The sequence below is a fragment of the Microcaecilia unicolor genome, chromosome 8 (genome assembly GCF_901765095.1).
Source record: "Microcaecilia unicolor chromosome 8, aMicUni1.1, whole genome shotgun sequence".
NCBI lineage: Eukaryota > Metazoa > Chordata > Amphibia > Gymnophiona > Siphonopidae > Microcaecilia > Microcaecilia unicolor.
In genome coordinates, this window is record NC_044038.1 from 155263294 (window position 1) to 155271546 (window position 8253).

At 47.8% G+C, this 8253-nt stretch overlaps 1 pseudogene; it reads right to left on the reverse strand.

Moving 5' to 3' along the window:
* Positions 1–5209: 5209 nt before the first annotated feature.
* Positions 5210–8228, reverse strand: LOC115476843 (annotated as a pseudogene).
* Positions 8229–8253: the final 25 nt, after the last annotated feature.

Sequence of the window (8253 nt, forward strand, 5' to 3'; positions counted from 1 at the left end):
GCTAGAACTATGCCTAGGTCTGAGCACAAATAAATGGTATTACTATCCAGAGTTGCTTGTGCACACATCTGCCTGTGTGCTGGAAGCAGTGACAGAAGCAGAAAGAAATTTCTGAGTGGGCCTAGGGTGGAATGGGTGAGCATATGCATTTCATATCTGCCCACATCCACAGATAAACAATTACTGCCTTGGCTGGCACAGATCCCCAAGCCTAGTGGTTAGAGCACCAGTCTTGCAATCCAGAGTGGCCAGTTCAAATCCCACTGCTGTTCCTTGTGATCTTGGGCAAATCACTTAACCCTCAATTGCCTCAAGTACAAACTTAGATTGTGAGCCCTCCAGGGACAGAGAAATATCCAGAGTACCTGAATGTAACTCACCTTGAGCTACTACTGAAAAGGTGTGAGCAAAATATAAATATCAACAATTGTACACTGACCATGTCTCCCATACCCATATGCTACCCCCTATCTTTTCTCTTTCCATCCTCCCTAAGCCTACCTCCTAACGTTCATTTCCTTCTATACTCAATCCCTCCTATGCTCAATTTACTCATCAGTTTACCCCTTTATTATTACGTTTACTACAATTTGTATAATCTTCTTAAAGACTTTGTAACTCTGTTTACCTGTTACTATGCAAGCTGCATTGAGCCTGCTATGTGTGGGAAAGCGTGGGGAACAAATGTAATAAATAAATAAAATATATTTTCTATGGAACCCCCCAGGCCTTCTGAATGCTGTAGGAGCCGTGCCCAGTTTTTGCACAAGAACCGGACATATGTTGCTGGTGTCAGTGGCTGGAAGAGCAGCTCCCACCTGCCAGAATATTTACATGCAGAATTGCCGATACAATTCCAACACACGTGCAGTTCTAACTATGGCTAGCGCAAAACCGTGTGCTCTCAACATCCAGCTCTTCTAGCATACTTCCCTTCATTTCTGTACATTTTTGTGTATTCTCTTTGTGATACCCCTCCCCACCACCACCACCCCCCCAAAAAAAAAAGAAAGAAAGAAATTGCAAGTCTTATGTGCTGATAGTAAAAAAAGAAGAAACAGGCGTGAAACCCCCACTACTGTGACTACACAAGAACAAGCTAACATTTCAGGCTTTCCTAGATATGAGCCCACTATGGACAGAGAAAGTACCTGCATATAATAACTGTAAACCACTTTGGATGTATACGGAAAATGTGAGTATATCAAATCCATGACCCTTTACCTTTTTCTTATCTTTAAAGCCCCAGTGTTGTGCACTGCTTCAATCTGCACAAAATGGCTAATAGGCTCATTACCACAAATTTAAATATGCTGCGTTGCTGGTGTCTAACACAAGGCTTCATGCAGGGTCTACTTTTCCGTATATGTGCAACCACAAAATTGTGCATTATAAGTGCAGTCCCCTTGCATTAGCCATAAACTCAGTGCACTTTATTGCATCAGCCCCAGGGAAAGCAAATTGTGAAGGGGAAGAAAGGGTTTTCATCTAGAGGGCAAAGAATGTATCTTCAAGTACGTGTGAGTGTGCATGCAACAAAGTACATATGCATCCCCTCCTTTCTCTTCTCCCCCCCCCTTTCTAGTTAATCCATACCAGTCACAGGACCTCAGGTGTGATCAGAGGTGGACTGAACACTTTGGGGGGGCCCAGAAGCTCTCTTACGCCCCTCCCCCCCCCCCCCCCCCCCCCCGTGCCACATTAAAGAGCCCTGGTGGTCTAGTGGCCTCTAAGTGGGCAGGAAAGATCCCCACTGTGCTCTGCCCAGCGCCACTGCATTTTCAAAATGGCTGCTGAGGCTTCCCTGTAGCTGTCTCACAAGACTGCTGAGACTTGCGAGGCTACAACAGGAATGCTTGGCAGCCATTTTGAAAACATGGTGCCGTCAGGCAGAGCAGCAGCAGCGAGCAGGAAAGAATGGGGTTCTTTCCTGCCTCCGAAGAGACCACTAAACCACTAGAGTCCTTTAAGGTAGGACTCGGGAGGGTGCACTAGTGTGCAGGGTGTGGATGGGGGCTGTGGTGTGCGGATGGGGGGGGCTAATGACTGTTACTGCCTGGGGGCCTAGAGCACTATCAGTCCACCCCTGGGTGTAATCAGTTGGATGTGTATAAGGAGATCCCTTGCCTGTTGCTCACTAAAGATATGATGATCTCCAAATCTCTCTGGCTAACCTCCATGCATTTGCCCAACCCTTTTTCTAAATCCGACTACATCCTTCTACAACAAATTCCACACCTTGATTGTGTTAACTGAAAAATACCTTCTTAAATTTTCTGCTGTCAGTTTCATAGCGTGCCCTAGTCCTTGTATAGCTATTAAACTTGTTTCCCACCACTCAGAATTTTAAAAACCAATATCATATTCCTTTTCTTTCAGTTATTCTCCAAGAAGGAGAACACTAGCCTTATGGCTGCAGAGAAGGGGGTGGGAGGGGGGCAGGATTCCCAGAGCCCAGCTTCCAAGGAGGGCCTGGCGCTGGCCATCAAAAGAGACTTCTCTGCTGGCAACAGGTTCCTCCCGTGGCCTGTCTATGTGGTAATAGGGAAGTTTAATTATCAGGAGGTGGGACATGGCAAGAAGAAGGACCTATAGCCAGCAAAGCACTCGTTCGTTCATTGCTGAAGGACAGTGGCGGGGCCCTGAAGACTGTTTGCCCCGGGACCAGCTTTATCTCTCGGTGGCCTTAACTAGCCTGATTAGCTTTTCCTACTAATTCTAGTGTAGCCACCACCATTTTGGGCTCAGGTCCCCTCAGGCGGAATTAGCAAAAGTTCAAAGAGCAATCAAAATGATAAAGGGGGATGGAACTCCTCCTGTATGAGGAAAGGCTAAAGAAATTAGGGCTCTTCAGCTTGGAAAAGAGATGTCTAAGGGGGGCTATGATAGAGGTCTATAAAAACCTGAGTGGTGTAGAATGGGTAAAATTGAATAGATTTTTCACTCTTTCAAAAAGTACAATGACTAGGGGAAATACTTTTAAAACAAATAGGAGGAAATATTTTTTCACGTAAAGAATAGTTAAGCTCTGGAACTCACTGCCGAAGAATGTGGTAGCCTTAAAAAAGGTTTGCACAAGTTCCTGGAGGAAAAGTCCATAGTCTGTTATTGAGATGGACGTGGGGGAAGCCACTTATTGCCCTGGGATTGGTAGCATGGAATGTTGATACTAATTGGGTTTCTGCCAGGTACTTGTGACGTGGGTTGGCCACTGCTGAAAGCAGGATACTGGGCTAGATGGACCATAGAACTGACCCAGTATGGCTATTTTTATGTTTAAAACAGCAGCACCCCTGAATGACTGCCAATCAAAGAGACCTGCTACCTGAACCCCTCCTCCCTCGCCTGGTGCCACCTCATCAGCAAGGAAGTCGGTGGGGTCCTGCATTTCCTCTCTGCTCCCTATATTGACCTGATAATGAAAGCCGGCCAAACTATTAGGCAAGAGTAGGCAGTTACCCGGGGCAGTCAGAGTAGAATAGGTCCTGAAAGCCACACAAACTCTAAGAACATCAGTGCATACTTTTACCTGCAGTGAGATTAGCAGGACAGAGTTGATCCCATCCTGGATCTATCCCAGTGCATGCTGGGACCTGTAGTCTTGCTTTTCTTAGGGAATGCAATGGGGAACTCAGAACTACTACTACTTAACACTTCTAAAGCGCTACTAGGGTTACGCAGCGCTGTACAGTTTAACAAAGAAGGACAGTCCCTGCTCAAAGCAGCTTACAATCTAATGGACAAAATGTGCAGTCAAACAAATTGGGGCAGTCTAGATTTCCTGAATAGAGGTATAATGGTTAGGTGCCGAAGGCAACATTGAAGAAGTGGGCTTTGAGCAAGGATTTGAAGATGGGCAGGGAGGGGGCTTGGCGTATGGGCTCAGGAAGTTTATTCCAAGCATAGGGAGAGGCGAGGCAGAAAGGGCAGAGCCTGGAATTGGCTGTGGTGGAGAAGGGTACAGAGAGGAGGAATTTGTCCTGTGAGCGGAGGTTTCGGATAGGAGCGTAAGGGGAGATAAGGGTAGAGAGGTAATGAGGGGCTGCAGATTGAGTACATTTGTAGGTTAGTAGGAGAAGCTTGAACTGTATGCGGTACCTGATTGGAAGCCAGTGAAGTGACTTGAGGAGAGGGGTGATAATAGCATATCGGTCCAGGCGGAAGATAAGACGTGCAGCAGAGTTCTGAACGGATTGAAGAGGGGATAGATGGCTAAGTGGGAGGCCAGCGAGGAGTAGGTTGCAGTAATCAAGGCGAGAGGTAATGAGAGAGTGGCCGAGAGTTCGGGTGGTGTGCTCAGAGAGGAAAGGGCAAATTTTGCTGATGTTATAGAGAAAGAAGCGACAGGTCTTGGCTATCTGCTGGATATGCGCAGAGAAGGAGAGGGAGGAGTCGAAGATGACGGGCAGATGAGACGGGGAGGATGAGGGTGCCATCGACTGAGATAGAGAGTGGAGGGAGAGGAGAAGTGGGTTTGGGTGGAAAGACAATAAGCTCTGTCTTGGCCATGTTCAGTTTCAGGTGGCGGTTGGACATCCAGGCAGGCCGATACTTTGGCCTGGGTTTCCGCAGTGATGTCTGGTGTGGAGAGATAAAGCTGGGTGTCGTCAGCATAGAGATGATATTGGAAACCATGAGATAAGATCAGCGAACCCAGGGAAGAGGTGTAGATTGAAAAAAGAAGGGGTCCAAGGACAGCTCTTGTCAAAAAAACAGTATGAGCTGTTCTCCTTACTTCCGTAATCTAATACCACAATACTGGAGAGCAGCAAAGAAATAAAACCCAAAGGGTAAGATAATTTGCAGTTCTTAATGAATATAGGTAAAGCCCTCAGAGACCAAGGATAAACCGAGGTCTGACCAGCAAGACTTTAATATCTACAACAGATTATGCGGTCTGCGGTCCTATCTCGTTCATAGGGCTATGTTTTACCCATATTACTTTGCTTATGAACAAAAAATCATTTAAATAAATGTATCAAAACAATCAGTCTTATTGCTGAATATTTGTTAGATAATACGATATAGATAAATGACAGGAAAAACTTCAAAACTTAGCTTTCACTGAAGTAGTGCAATAACCCCTCTGGTTAAGCAAGTCTTAAATTGAATAGTGAAAGCTAAGTTTTGAAGTTTTTCCTGTCATTTATCTATATCGTATTATCTAACAAATATTCAGCAATAAGACTGATTGTTTTGATACATTTATTTAAATGATTTTTTGTTCATAAGCAAAGTAATATGGGTAAAACATAGCCCTATGAACGAGATAGGACCGCAGACCGCATAATCTGTTGTAGATATTAAAGTCTTGCTGGTCAGACCTCGGTTTATCCTTGGTCTCTGAGGGCTTTACCTATATTCATTAAGAACTGCAAATTATCTTACCCTTTGGGTTTTATTTCTTTGCTGCTCTCCAGTATTGTGGTCCAAGGACAGATCCCTGAGGAACGCCAACAGAGAGCAGGATGGGGGTGGAGGAAGATCCATGAGAATGTACTCTGAAGGTACGGTGGGAGAGATAAGAGGAGAACCAGGAGAGGACAGAGCCCTGGAACCCAAATGAGGACAGTGTGGCAAGAAGTAAATTATGATTGACAGTGTCAAAAGTAGCGGATAGGTCAAGGAGGATGAGGATGGAGTAGTGACTTTTGGATTTGGCAAGGAACAGGTTATTACAGACTTTAGTGAGTGCCGTTTCTGTCGAGTGTAGAGGGCGAAAACCGGATTGAAGCGGATCGAGGATGGCATGAGAGGAGAGAAAATCAAGGCAGCGGCTGTGAATGGCGCGTTCAAGTATCTTGGAGAGGAAGGGTAGGAGGGAGATGGGGCAGTAGTTGGCGGGATTGGTAGGGTCTAGTGATGGTTTTTTGAGGAGTGGTGTGACTACAGCATGCTTGATGGTGTCCGGGACAGTTGCAGTGGAGAGAGAGAGGTTGAGGATATGACAGATGGAGGGGGTGACAGTAAGAGAGATGGTGTTAAGTAAGTTGGTGGGGATGGGGTCAGAGGAATAGGTGGTGCATTTCAAGGAGGAAAGAAGGTGGGCGGTTTCCTCTTCAGTGATATTAGGAAAAGAGGAGAAGGAGGCCTGGGTTGGTTGGTTGAGGGAATGGGTTAAAGGGTGAGGAGGAGGAGGTGGTTTGGTAGTGAATTTGAGGTTGATCTGTACCTTATCGCGAAAGTAGTCAGCCAGTGATTGAGGAGAGAGTGAGGGGGGGTGGGAGCGGAGGGCAATTGGAGGAGGGAGTTAAGGGTGGCAAAGAGACGACGAGGGTTGGAGCTGAGGGAATTAGTTAATTGGGTGTAATAGTCCTGTTTGGCAAGGAATAGTGAGGACTGGAAGGAGGATAGCATGAATTTGTAATGAATGAAGTAGGTATGGGTGCGAGATTTTCTCCAGAGGCGTTCAGCAGATCGGGCGCAGGAGCGAAGGTATCGGATGCAAGGGGTCAGCCAGGGCTGGGGATTAGTACGCCTTGTGGGACGGGGGATGGATGGTGCAAGGGTGTCCAGAGCAGATGAGAGAGTGACGTAAGCGGAGACAGCCTTGTCGACAAACTCGGAGGACATGATGGAGGGGAGGAGATTAGAGATACTAGAGGATAAGGTGGGAGGGTCGACGGCCTGGAGATTCCTGAAAGTAGTGGTTAGTGTAGGGCGGGACTGAAGGGGAGGGTGATGAAGTGTGAAGGTGATCAGGTGTTGATCTGAGAGAGGAAGAGCTGAGGCGCAGAAGTTGGAGGGTGAGCAGGTAGAGGAGAGGACGAGGTCAAGACAATGGCCAGTTTGGTGAGTAGGGGTGGTGGAGCTCAGCTGGAGGTTGAAGGAGGATGTCAGAGTGAGGAACTGAGAAGCGTAAGAGTCGGATGGGTCATTAGCGTGTATGTTAAAGTCTCCAAGAATGAGGGACGGAGATGAGGGTTCAAGAAAAATGGAGAGCCATGCATCGAAGTCAGTAAGGAAGGAGGGGAGGGATTTATCAGGGGGGTGGTAAATGACTGCAACTCTGAGTGGCAGCGGGTAGAATAGACGAATGGAGTGAACTTCAGAGGATGAGAAGCAGTGAGACTGCAGTAGGAGGAGGGGTTGAAAACTACAGGCGGGCGAAAGTAGTAACCCGACACCTCCTCCGCAGCCAACTGGGTGGGGAGTGTGGGAGAAAAGATAACCTCCATGGCATAGGGCCGCGACTGAGGCAGAGTCATCGGGGGTGAGCCAGTAGTGACTGAGGTGTTTACGGATGCATATATAGTGACTGAGGTGTTAAGCAACAGATAGAGCAGGAAAGCCGGACTGGAGGCTTAAAACTGGAACAGCAGGCAATAACTTGGAACAGAAGGGCAGGTAGGTTAATGGGCAGGGGGCAGGGAGGTTGATGGTCTGGGAGGCAGGCAGGTGATGGGTGAGCTGGCAGGCAGGTAGGTTAATGGGCTGGCAAGCCGGCAGGCGGGGAGGGAGTTAGGTAGTTGTGCAGGCTTGAAGGCAGGCAGGTAGTTGATGAGCTGACAAGCAGGCAAGTTGATGGGCTGACAAGCAGGCAGGTTGGTTGATGGTAGGCAGGCAGGTAGGCTGGGGCAGATGCGATGTGACTGGAACAAGCTAGAACGGACGGACTGGAACAAGCTGGAACAGATGGACTGGAGCAGTAGGACTGGAACAAGCTGGAACAGCCGGATTGGAACCAGCTGGAACAGACGGACAGGAACAAGCTGGAATAGATGGACTGGAACAAGCTGGAACGGGCAGACTGGAACAAGCTGGGACAGGCGGACTGGAACAAGCCTGAACAGATGGACTGGGACAAGTTGGAGCAGAAGACAGCAGAGCAGCAGGATTGGGACACGCTGGAACAGACGGACTGGAACAAGCTGGAACAGACGGACTGGAACAAGCTGGAATGGACGGACTGGAACAAGCTGGAACGGATGGACTGGAGCAAGTTGGAGCAGAAGACAGCGGAGCAGCAGGACTGGAACACGCTGGGACAGACGGACTGGAACAAGCTGGAACAGATGGACTGGGACAAGCTGGAGCAGAAGACAGCGGAGCAGCAGGACCGGAACAAGCTTGATAAAGCCGATGTCTTTAGCATATTGCCTGGAGCACTGCCGACACATATTCAGTCCATATTTATGAATTAGCCGGTGTCTATTTGAGCACACACGGCAAGAACAGGAACCCTGTCCAAATTTCCAGGGATGGCTCCAGTACAGCTGCTGATGGCCCAATTATATATGCAAAAACTGTGAT